Raw genomic sequence first — 12,049 nt, 5'->3', positions numbered from 1 at the left:
TCAGCCTGTGGACCCACCTCACTTTAGGAACTGAAGCATCCTCTTCATGACTTGGCTCTCTGGCTGGGTCACCAGCCATGTTACCCCCTTCCAGGGGGTACCCCAAAGGCTTTCTTGGCAAACAGTCCCAGGCAGTCTTCTCCTGTGCTGCCCTGGTGATGCCACTTACCCAGTGGCCACTAGGGGAACCTGGGCCCACCCTCTACTCTGGTTTCCAGTCCAGGGACCTTCAGCTCAGCAGTTCTGGGCTCTTAGCCCCCATTGCTGCTTCCCTGGACTGCTTCTTACTCTTTCTGCTTCCCCACCCCTTCTCTGAGGGTACCAACTCCTTCTTCCTGTGGAGTGACTGCTACCTGCCATCCTGTAGCCTTTCCCAGCAGCCTAATCTGTTCTCAGCTCCTGGCTTTATAGGCCCCACCTATTCCTGCCCCACTGAGCCTCCTTAATCCCTGCAGGTGCAGCCTGGGCAGTTAATTGGTCTACCTGGCAACCTTAACCCCTTCTAATCCTGTGTGGGGTGAACACTCTATCACATGCCTCCTCACATGAGTCACTTGGGAAGCACTCTGCTCTAGTGGATTAGGCATGTGTTTTAGAGTCTTGGTTTTAATCGTGGTTCTGATTCTGATTTACTGTGTAATTACCTTTGCCAGTCACATAGCCAGCATTTTCAAAAGTCTGTGTGACCAAAACTGGCAAGTGGGAGTAGTTAAATAGGGTTTTTCTTGGCCCTTGAAAGGCCTTGGTCAAGTAGGCTGCAGGAAAGGACGTGTGGGAATCAGCTATACCAGCCCTATATTTTTCAGGGACCCATTGTCTCAGCTAGGGGAGTGCAGTCTGTGTTCGTGCACAAGAATCTGAAAGTAAAACTGAATAGAAATATGTGACCTGGTTAGTCTAGTTTTGCTCTCCAAGCTGAACGAAATTCAGATAATAAACAAATAGCAACATAGAAGGTGAGAAACACAATGGATTTGTTCGTAATCAAAAGGTTTATTAGCAAGGCAGGTGCAAGAACGTGTGGGTTTTTTTAATATATGAATTTTCCTCAAAGAGTATGAACTGTACTGTTGTAGGTTAAAGCCAAATTCTGCCCTGTAGGATGCCACTTCCCCCACAATAAACCCCCAAAGGGCAAGATTCCCACCTGAGATACAGGTTAGCCCCTCCCACAGGTTATGGTAGGAAAATGTTGTGGTTCTCCTTGATGAGTTTACTCCAAATTCTTTGTTGGGGGAGGAGGGATATTCCCCATGGGATTGTTGGAGAGGATGATGTGCATTCCCCAGTCCCATCCTCTTCTCCATGTCCCTTTGTATGGATCCAGAACCACAAAGAGAGCCTTCCTCCACCAAGGAGATTCCAGTTCTGAGGCTAGAAGATGGATGGTGCCATGAAGATGGCTGTATCCCCATTTTCTGTGCAGATGGGGACAGTTCACTCGCAAAGGGTCTCTGCCACACATGGTATGGGTCAAACAACTGGATTCTAATATTAAAGGAGTACAACAAGGGATCCCTGCTACCATGCCCTGCGGCACATCATTGCCCCGAGGATGGGTTAATGACTGAAGGGAAGCCCCACAGTGGGCTAGTGTGCGTGGTGTATTCAGTAGTACAAAGCAATCACAGATGTATGCTGCTGATGTAGTGCACCTAATAGCATATCTCCCTTTACACACACACACACACTCCATACCTGGTCTAACCTGAGCCATCCTAACCTGAACTAAGAGATAACACAGATACATGGGTAGTGCCGCTCCACTCTGCTCTTCCACCCCTTTTTGCATCTCTGGCCTGTAAAGGGATAAGATTTCATTTTAATTCGGTGTTATCATATTTAGTAAAATGATGTATCTCAGCCTTCTGAAGTGACCAGAGAGGCCAGTCAAGATCCTCTTTCTTAATAGCTTCGTGTTCTTCTATTCTAAACATTGGCTTCATCCTTCAGGAAAAGTACTTTAACGCATGACAGTCAAATGGGAAATATTGAAATTATGGCTCCCTTTTTTTTTCAGATGACATATTACTGTGCTAGGCAGAATCTATGTGTGTGTCCTACCAAAAGCTCTGGAAGCAGTTAATTAATCTGGAGATGTTTCAGGCCTGAAGACAAACGTAGGTTACAAAGTGAGGTTCTGAAGCTAGATGAATTAAAAACAAAGATAAAAAAGGACTATATGGAATGAGATCCAGTGAGGTTATTAAATATGTGGGCATATATATTGTACATGTTAAATGTAAGGGAAGAAATATATGAATTAAAACTTAAATCACTCTTCCAGGGGATTTTGCTTGATCAAAAACACTGGCCTCAGATACTCTTAGATAATTAGCTCAATATTCTAAACATGGGTGCAATAGAAGTACTAGTATGGCAGGAGAAATATGATTAGCATTATCCCTCTTGCCAGAATAACAATAACAATACAACAAGATCAATAATTAATGGTTAATGAATAATTACCAGTTTTAAGGGGTATATTGAGCTCTTGCTTCCTACATGTAACTCACACTGCCATCAGTGTGTAATATAGGACCATGGGCCCAAATTCCTCCAAACGTTTCTGTAGAGCTAATCTCAGGCCTGACTGTATAGTATGCCTTCATGGAACAGTCCTCTTGTGAAATGAGTCCAGATCTCCGTAGACAAGTGCCTGTTACACAGAAAGCATCACTGCGATTGTTGTTAACTGGCACCCTCAGTGACAGCTTCACTAGAGAGACCAATGTCTAAATGGGCATGTCATCTAAACTATCTTCTTGCTCCTAGAAGTATGGGGCTGGGTAATTCTAAGGGAGAAACCCCAGGAGCAATCAAACAGAGGGGAAAATTTTAGCTAAGGGTATGTCTACACTAGCACTTTTGTTGGTAAAATTTTGTCAGTCAGGGATGTGGAAAGAAACCAACCCTGACTGACATAAGGTTCACTGACAAAAATGCTGGTGTGGACAGCACTGTGTCCACAGGAGAGGCTCTCCTGCCAATATAGCTATTGCTGCCCATTGGGGGTGGTTTAATTATGCCAATGGGAGAGCTCTCTCCCGCCGGCATAGAGCGGCTACATGGGAGATCTTACAGTGGCACAGCTATAGCCGTACAGCTGTGCTGCTGTAAGGTCCATAGTGTAGACATAGCCTGTGTTGTTATTTTATTGTTGATTTATTGGTTAACAAAGCCAAACCCCAGGGAAGGGGTGGACTTTGACATTACTTAGTTGTGAATTGGGTTTTTAAAGCAGATTGGGAAAGGGGCCTGCTTACATCTCAACTGAACATCTATGATCTCTTTGGTAGTTTGGAGCTGAACCTCACAGTTGAATGTATAAGGGGCCAAACCCAAACTCTAAACCCCTCTGAATTTTGGATGAATTCAGTTCGGAGCTGAACACTGTGTCTTGGACCAAGCTCTTCTTTATCTCGTACAGCTGGACAGGAGCAGTAGGAGTTTATGTGTAACATGAAATGTATGTAGAATGATTAGTATTTTTCTCATGTTGGATATGTTATTAGCTGCAGTAATAGTCTCTCTTGTTTTGAACTATTTATTTTCTCCTTCTGTGTATGATTATAACTGTGTTAAAATCAATTAATAAATACACCTAGCAAAAAAAAAAAAAGGGAAGTGCACCCTGGCTGCAGAGCTTTGATCGAGTACATAACAGAGGTGCAGTATGTCACTGAGCTCCTACATTTGGGAGGAAGTAAATTGGAAAGGCTCAATTTACCTCCAGCATTAGTAGGTGCTGCTGTTCCCAGAGATATCTAACCTCCCCCTCACCCCTGGGCGGGCAGGCAGGCAGTGCCTGAAGTTACATTCTGCCCCCACCCCGGGGGTTCCAGCAGGGGAGGGCAGCTGAACTTACTGCGGCTGCTTAAGGGTGTACTGATGCTCAAAGACCTGATTGTTTAAATGTTCACCAACAGCAAATTCCAAAGGGGCGAGAGTGCAGAAACGAATTCATTATTAAAGGCAAGCTAAAATCTTTGCAGTGATTGTTTCACAATATTTTTCCCAGCCCTTATGAGGCTAATGAAAAAGAATAAAATATTTTTTTTATTGTTTTCAAAGGCAAAATGGGAGAAAAGGCCAGTAGAATATAAATCACAGTGTAGTTACAACAAGCAATAATACAGAAAGACACATATGTAGCATACTGCGACATATATAACACCACAGGGATAACAAATAAACACAGCAAATTCTGTTGATTTAGCAGTAGAAAGCAGAAAAATATTGAAAACAAGAAATTGACATGTATATACAGCATATGGGCCAAATCCTGGTCTCATTTGCATGGCAGAGGCTTTCATTGATTTCAGTAATATTCTCCCCACTATTCACCTTGGCAGATAACACTTCAGTACAGCAGGAGGATTTAGAGTCCTGCAGCTGTTACCATGAGTAGTGCTGCCTGTTGGGGTTAGTCCCAACTACAATGGCACTGTTCAAATCAGGGACCTCATGCCTGGCATTAAGTGTGAGATTTCCAAATATGTTCAGTATGAACCTGTCTCTGCTCCATTTGAAGTCAATGGTGACGTTTACACTGAGCTCAATAGGAAAGCATTAGAGCAGTGTGGAGTGTTTTAGAATATCCCTCTTCCCACAAGGGTGAAATCTTGGCCCCAGTGAAGTCAAATGGGGAGCTTTGCCATTGACATCAGGGTTTTGTGTATTGTCAGTATTGAATGCTTGATTATAAGTGGTTTGCAGTGTTGTTGTAGCCAGAAGTTGGTCCAAAAAAAGCTATTACCTCACCTGCCTTGTCTCCTTAATCTTAAGTGGTGGTGTTAGCATGGTTACTTCTCCGTAAGATTTCAGTGGAAGCTAAGCATGAGACAAGAGGACAGAATTTGAACCTATGCATCCTCTTTTGTTTTCTAATATGTCTTATTGAAACAAAAACAAAATAATCTATCAATACCATTGATTGGCAGTCATTATGTTCCTGTTTCTCTTCTGCTTGAGCTGTACATTCATTATCTTTTTCCATTTTGATGGACAGGGGCTTTCTGCGTTCAGGGATAACAGGTTTAAGAGGCTCCCCTATAATATACATATATATGGAGAAACAGGTTACTTGTTAAAAGCATGTATAATTTTGGGACATTATAGTTTTTAAACTGTATTTTCCAGGTCATTATATACTAAGAAAGCTGAGCTGGCAATGACACACTGTTAAGTATAAATTTTGCAAACCAAAGCAAAGATGTCAGCCAGCCAAAGAACCACCATGCAAGCACTACCCAAAGAGCATAAAACTGAAGGCACAAATTCTACAAAGATTTAGGCATGTGCTTCACTTGATGCACATGGTTCGTCCCATTGCTTTGACTGAGAGCACACAAATGCAGAAGTGAAGGATGTACCTAAGATCTGGTCTGTACACACAAAGTTGCATCAGTTTAAAGGTCTGATTTTCAACCAATTTAATTAAATTGCTGCAATTTTGTGTGTGGCCACTCCAGGGGTGAAAGTAACTGAGGACACTTACTGGTATGGGGGGTGGCTCTGGCTCCCGGAAAGGGCAGGGCCTCAGGGGGAAGGGCCGGAGACGGTGGGTCAGCATCCCCCAGCCAGCCCTTGGCCCACAGTGCCTGGGGCTCCCATGTTGATTTAAAGGGCCCAGAGCAGGGGCGGCTCTAGGCACCAGCACAGCAAGCGCGTGCTTGGGGCGGCAAGCCACTGGGGGCACTCTGCCGGTCGCCGAGAGGGCGGCAGGCAGGCTGCCTTCGTCGGCTTGCCTGCGGAGGGTCCGCCGGTCCCGCAGCTTCGGCGGACCGCCCACAGGCGTGACTCCCACAGGCACACCTGCAGGAGGTCTGCCGAAGCCGCAAGACCAGCGGACCCTCTGCAGGCAAGCCGCTGAAGGCAGTCTGCCTGCCGTGCTTGGGGCGGCAAAATGCCTAGAGCCGCCCCTGGCCCAGAGCTCTGGACGCCGCTGTGTCCGGAGCCCTGGGCCCTTTTAAATCGCGGGCCCCAGGGTAGCTGCTCCCTTTCCCCCCCCCCCCCCATCAGTGGTGGTGCGGGGGCTAAAGGGGCAGGGACATTAAAGCACTGCAGGATCTTTTCCCGCAGCAGCGCTTTAACGTTGCTGTGCCCTCCCCACCCCGTTGGCGGCCCCACCAGTGGGGTGTGGGGGGCAGCAATATTAAAGCACTGCCACGGCAAAGGACCATCCCTAGCAGGGCCGCCAACAGGGGTTGTGGGGGGAAGGGGCAGCAATGGACTGTCCTTAAAGCACTGCCGCGTCAGCGCTTTAACGTTTCTGCCCCTTCCCCTCCCCATTAGTGGCCCTGCCAGTACGGACCCAACCAGCAGGGCCCCCGACAGGGGAGGCAAAAGGGTCAGGGACATTAAAGTGCTGCTGGGTGTGAGCCAGTGCGGGTTTTCTGGTACGGCGTACTGGCCCGTACTGGCTCACTTTCAGCCCTGGGCCACTCTTAAATTGACATAAACCTAGATAATCTCAGTTTTGCTCGGTCCTGTAAATTTAGTTTCCAATCAGATTCACAGTGACAAGCTAAACTGATTTAACTAGTTTTAAACTGATCTGTTTACACAGGTTGCACTAAACTGGTGAAAGCTTGTGTGTGACATGTCCGTAGGCTTTGCAGGGTCAGTGCCTAAAACACACATGTAAGAGATCATGAGATGGAGGGGGTCAACAGGGAAGATGAGGACTGAGACAACAAGGACGCAGGAGAAATGAATTGGGGAGATCATATTTTCTTCCTTTTCCATAACCAACGAGTTTCTTTCATTGAGTTGCCTTGCTTCATAATTTTAAAACATCCTGTGTGTCTGGATAATGGCTATTGGTCAAGCACAGGAGTGACAGTGAGCCGTGCCAAAGGGGCAGTGAGTTGGAAACAATGGTTGAGTTTTAAAGGTGAGCTGCACTAAAATACCCTAACATACAGCTTTCAACACCATGAAGATTATCTTGTGATAGCAATGTTTTGCGCTAACCTTGTTTTGTTCTGGTTCTGTAATGTATAGCATTTAATCATCTCTTTTTTTCCTTTTTCCTCTTGGCTTATAAATACTGGAGCACAATGCTAATGGGCCCAACCTGTCTGTCATTTTAGCAGTCTTTTCTAATGTACACAGTCCTATTGATATCCGTGTGCCAAATTCAATTATTATCCATCTTAGGTATTTCTAAGGGTGTTGTGGCTTTGCTCTCTATGCAACATTAAGAATAAGAGGAAACCACATAGGCACAGACAAACAAACAATGTTACTTAATGAAATTAGTTTCCATTCAAATACATTGACATGCATATTTTCCAGAACCTAAGGACTGAGAAAATGAAGACTCATTCTGCACCTTTATAGGACAGAACTCATGTTGTGTTGATTGATTTGATTCTGGGACCTTCACGACTATTCTACAAAATCAGGATGACAAGAGTGGGCAGGGAAGAGGGATTCTGAGTGAAGTAGCAGAAGAGCAATTCATATTAAAGTCAAGTAACGAGGTGGTTAGACTGCTACTCAGCTACAGTAAGTCTCCTTGGGTGCAACTCCACCCCGGTGGTGATGGTTCACATAAAGTCCTCTGGATTATTTAACCTGGAGTTAAGGATTTAGAAGGGCTTTGGTGGTGTAGAGGGCCTCATGTAGGCCATCCGTGCTGTGACAAATTTCACCCCCTAAGGAAAGGGAGAGAATAAACACTGCGAATGGAAGCAACTGTTTTCTTATCCTAGGAATCATTCAGCTGACTTTAGAACTCCTTCCAGGCCCAAATGTGTGAACGAATTTAATTACCTGTATGCAATATGGGGCTGAATCTTCTCTTCAAGCCACTTAAAAGCATAAGGACTTGCTCCTTATGAATACAGAACACAGCAAGGTCACTCCCTTCTGAAGTCCCACTTCAGTCAGTGCAAAGAATGCACTTGGGAACTAGAGGTGCCCACCACACAAAATTCAATAGAAACAGGAGACACCTTTGCAAAGAAAGAGCCTGTAGACAGAAGCAAGCAGATGGTGGCTGAGTTTGGTGGGTTGGTGGGACGACAAGTATGATTAGGAGGTTCCAAATCCAATCTTCCTGCACAGGCAGCAATGCACCTGTAGAGCTGCTTAATGAGACAAGGTGGTGAGGTAATATCTGATGCAATTTTTACAGCAGAGTCAGGTGCAGGAGGCAGTTGGCATAGGCCCCACTTCTGCCAGCTTTATACCAGATGAGAGCTCCCCCACACCAAGGGAATTTTTAGCTGGCCAGTTAGGAGCAGAGCTCAGCCATTTGAGTGGTGCAAACTGACTGAACTAGGAGCAAATGTGGCCTTCCGTACATGGAGGCCAACATCTGTTGGTCCAATAAAAGGTATTATCTCACCCACCCTGTCTGTCTAACATCCGGAGACCAACATGGCTACAATTACACCTCATGCTTAGTGACTGTTTATCACATTCAGTGATATAAGGAGAGTTTGCCTATCCCTGGTAGTTTTAAACTGGGATAGAGATGCCAGGGTGATGGCATTATTTTTGCTTTGTTTTGTGACGCTCCAGACAGCCTGTAAGTAATGGCTGCTATGACTCTACAAGGACATGTGACCAGGTCACATGATTCTGCACTCCATCTTGGGATGTCAGTGTTTTTTCACAAACTAAGTTTGGGACAAAGGGTTCCCACCATATGCTAAAGCTATATAAGGCAGGGAGTGACATCATCTGTTGTTCTTCATTCCCCATGCAAGAAGACTCCTGGAAACACCTGAGAAACAAAGACTGAACAGGGGTAAGTGCTGGACCCAGGCTAAAGGGATTTCTAGCCTGTGTATGAAAGACCTGGGGATTCCAAGCTGTAAAGCAAGTGCACCTTGTCTCTTAAGAATCTGCAGCCTGCTTGTATCATCAGCCAGGGTGAGAATTTGCTAATTCATATAATATATTTCTAGTATCTTAGACTTAGTTTGTGTTTTTGTTTATTAGGTAATCTTCTTTGATCTGTTTGCTGTCACTTGCAATCACTTAAAATCTATCTTTTGTAGTTAATAAACTTGTTTTTGCTTTATCTAAACTAGTGAGTTGGAGTGAAGTGCATGGGAAATCATAGCTCAAGGGGCAAAGGCTGTTGCATATTCCTCTCCACATTGCGTGTGTGTGTGTGTGGGGCGAACTCCATGAGTTTATGCTGTACAGTTCTCTATGTAGCGCAAGACGGTATAATTTTGGGTTTATGCTTCAGACGGAGTGCATGCCTGGGGAGCTGACAGTTACCTTGGCTTTAGCCTTTCTACTGTTAGTTCATGCAGCTGCTAGTCAGAGAGCCTGCATGTAATTGCAGCTGGGTACGTCCCTACCTGTGCGAATGCTAGTGGAAGTGTAGAACCGGGAGCAGGTCTGCAGCTTGTCACAGCAGCACAGTGAGAGAGGGAGCCCAGGCAGTTGGGTCATAGGGCTCAGTGGTACCCCAGTTCCAGGTGGCATTCTGGGGGGAACCCATCACAAACACCTCCAGTAAGTGACCTCCTGACCTAATGTAAGTAATCACTTCAGGGTAACCACAAAATCTGTTTGGTTACAGTTTGGTTCAGCCAGAATACGTTTACTAGGAAATCAATTTTTTGCTGATCCCTCAAGACAAGGTTCACTGTGTTTGTCTGTGAAAAGCAACAATGAACAAAAAGGAATGACTAGCTGAAATCTGGAGCCTTGAGCACTGAGGTGGACAGTATCTTATAAAGAAAGGAGATGCTATTTGATTTCTGTCTCCACTGCACAAACCAATGTGCACAGCACAGAAGAGGACTGCAAGAATGGCTCTAGCTGTCTCAGACATTCACTGCACTTCATCTTTCTTACTCACTTCTAACAATTGAAAAATAGGTCTCTTCAGGAAAAATTCAAAAGAGTAAACATGTAAACGTGTAGATCAATGGTTCCCACCCCTTTCCATCCTGGGACCTCATGTTACCACAAAAGAAAGAGTCATGATTCCCCTTCCCATCTGTACATGAAGAAAGGGAGGAGAGTTGTGACCCCTGCCTCCCATTCCCCAACCCAGGCTCACCACCCCATAAGCTGCGAAATCATGGTGTAGACCAACTCCCCTCCCCACCAAAAAAAAAAATTGTGAGCAATGCCCCACCCACCAAGCATTACTAACTGAACCTGGAGTTCCCAAACATCTATGGAAGTTGAGATATGCAAAACAGTGCTATATTATGTCATGTGTGACATGGAATACCAAGGTGGCTATGGTAAATGTGCAGTAGGTGAGTTAGATGTTCATAATGGTTCCTTCTAGCATTAGACTCTATGAATCTAAACATTGACTCTGTTGAACAAAAAATAGGTGCAATACCAATAGATAGGATCATAGGAACTGCTAGACTGGATCAGACCAGCAGTCCATCTAGTCCAGTATCCTGTCTCCAACTATGGTCAGAACCAGATGCTTTAAGATATGTCTACACAACAGCTGGGAGGTGTAATTTCCAGTGTGGGTAGACATACACATGCTAGCTCTGCTTGAGCTAGCACCTAAAAATAGCAGTCTGGTTACAGCCACCCAGGTGGCAACTTGGGCTAGCCGCAATCCCGTCCAATCCCCGGGATACAGACGAGGATGGCTAGCCGGAGCCACAGCCTATACTGCTGCAGCCACCCTGCTATTTTTAGGCAGTGGCTCGGTCCGAGCTAGCACACGTATTTTTACCCTTGCTGCAAATCACCCTGCTCAGCTGCTGCGTAGAGATACTCAGAGGAAGGTGTAAGAGCCCCACAGTAGATAAATGTGCTCTTCACATGGGTCCCATCCTGATCGCTAATAGAGATTGGTTTAAGCCCTGATGCACTTGGTTTACATCTCTTCCAAATTTTGTGTATATGTGTCATTCTGACAGAGTTAGTTAGGTAGCAAAATACTACTGATCATTATTTAGAGAAGCTTTAGCACTTGATACTACTAACTCCCCCCTTTAAAAAAAGTGAATTTATTCTCTTGGTCCTCACTCATTGTCCCTCTACCATCTCACCCTTTTAGTTAAGCAGCAGGCATTGCTATATGAAGTCAATGTGCACTGATATAGTTTCTTCTCTATAAGTTGACGAAAGATCCTGACAAGAAAAAGAAATTGGCTATTACATTTGTAGGTCATGAAAAAATGTTTTCTTTAACTGAGTATAGCACCCTTGCCATTCAGGATCTCAAAGCATCTTCCAAAAATTAATGAATTAAGTCACACAACACTCCTTTGTGGTTCAACTCCTTACAAGTTATCATCCCACTTTGCAGATAAGGATACCAAAGCACAAAGAAATTAAACCACTTGCCCTAGACCACACAATAAATCAGTGACAAAGCTAGAAACACAGAACTACTGAATTCCAGTTCTGTGCTTGAACCACTCAGCTGACAAGGCTTCCTTTGGAAGTAGAAAAAAAGACCAAAATAAGAGGAAAATCAGACCTGGGAAAGCCAGGGGGTTATAGGTCAGTAATGAGATGTGTTGGCAGAGCTGGGTAGTCTATGATAGGAGAAATCATTGTATTTTCTTGCAAAAATACAACCCTGGAGGGAGAGATCTGCTGTACACTGGTGTTAGCTGATATCAGCTGACACAGACCCTAAGCGCACAGTCAACCATTAAATGAAAAACTGGATTTGAGATCTATCGCCTGGGACATCTATAGACATTTTACACCTATGACCAAGTAAAATTGGCCAACAGATATCTCTGCTGTTCAACATCAGATCACCTGAAGGAATACTTAATAGGCAGTTAAAGAAATTACTCTGTAAGGACACAGATGGAATAGAAGTGAAATGTGCTGGACACAGTTTACAGATATACATTATCTTCATCGAATGGTACCAAACCATCTATCAAAACTGATTCTTTGGAAAGTATTTTAAAATGAAAACAAGAAAACTAAAACTATATATTATGGAGAAATCCATGCTTTTAAACACATTTTAAAAAACCTACAGAGTAAGGGTGGAATTTTCCAAAGCACTCACCATTAGCCTGATTCTGTTGCAGTCAATGGCAAAACTCTCATTGACTTCAATGGTAGC

This window comes from Mauremys mutica, chromosome 2 (assembly GCF_020497125.1).
Source record: "Mauremys mutica isolate MM-2020 ecotype Southern chromosome 2, ASM2049712v1, whole genome shotgun sequence".
NCBI lineage: Eukaryota > Metazoa > Chordata > Testudines > Geoemydidae > Mauremys > Mauremys mutica.
The sequence above is the reverse complement of the archived record's forward strand: the minus strand, read 5'-3'. Positions refer to the sequence as shown.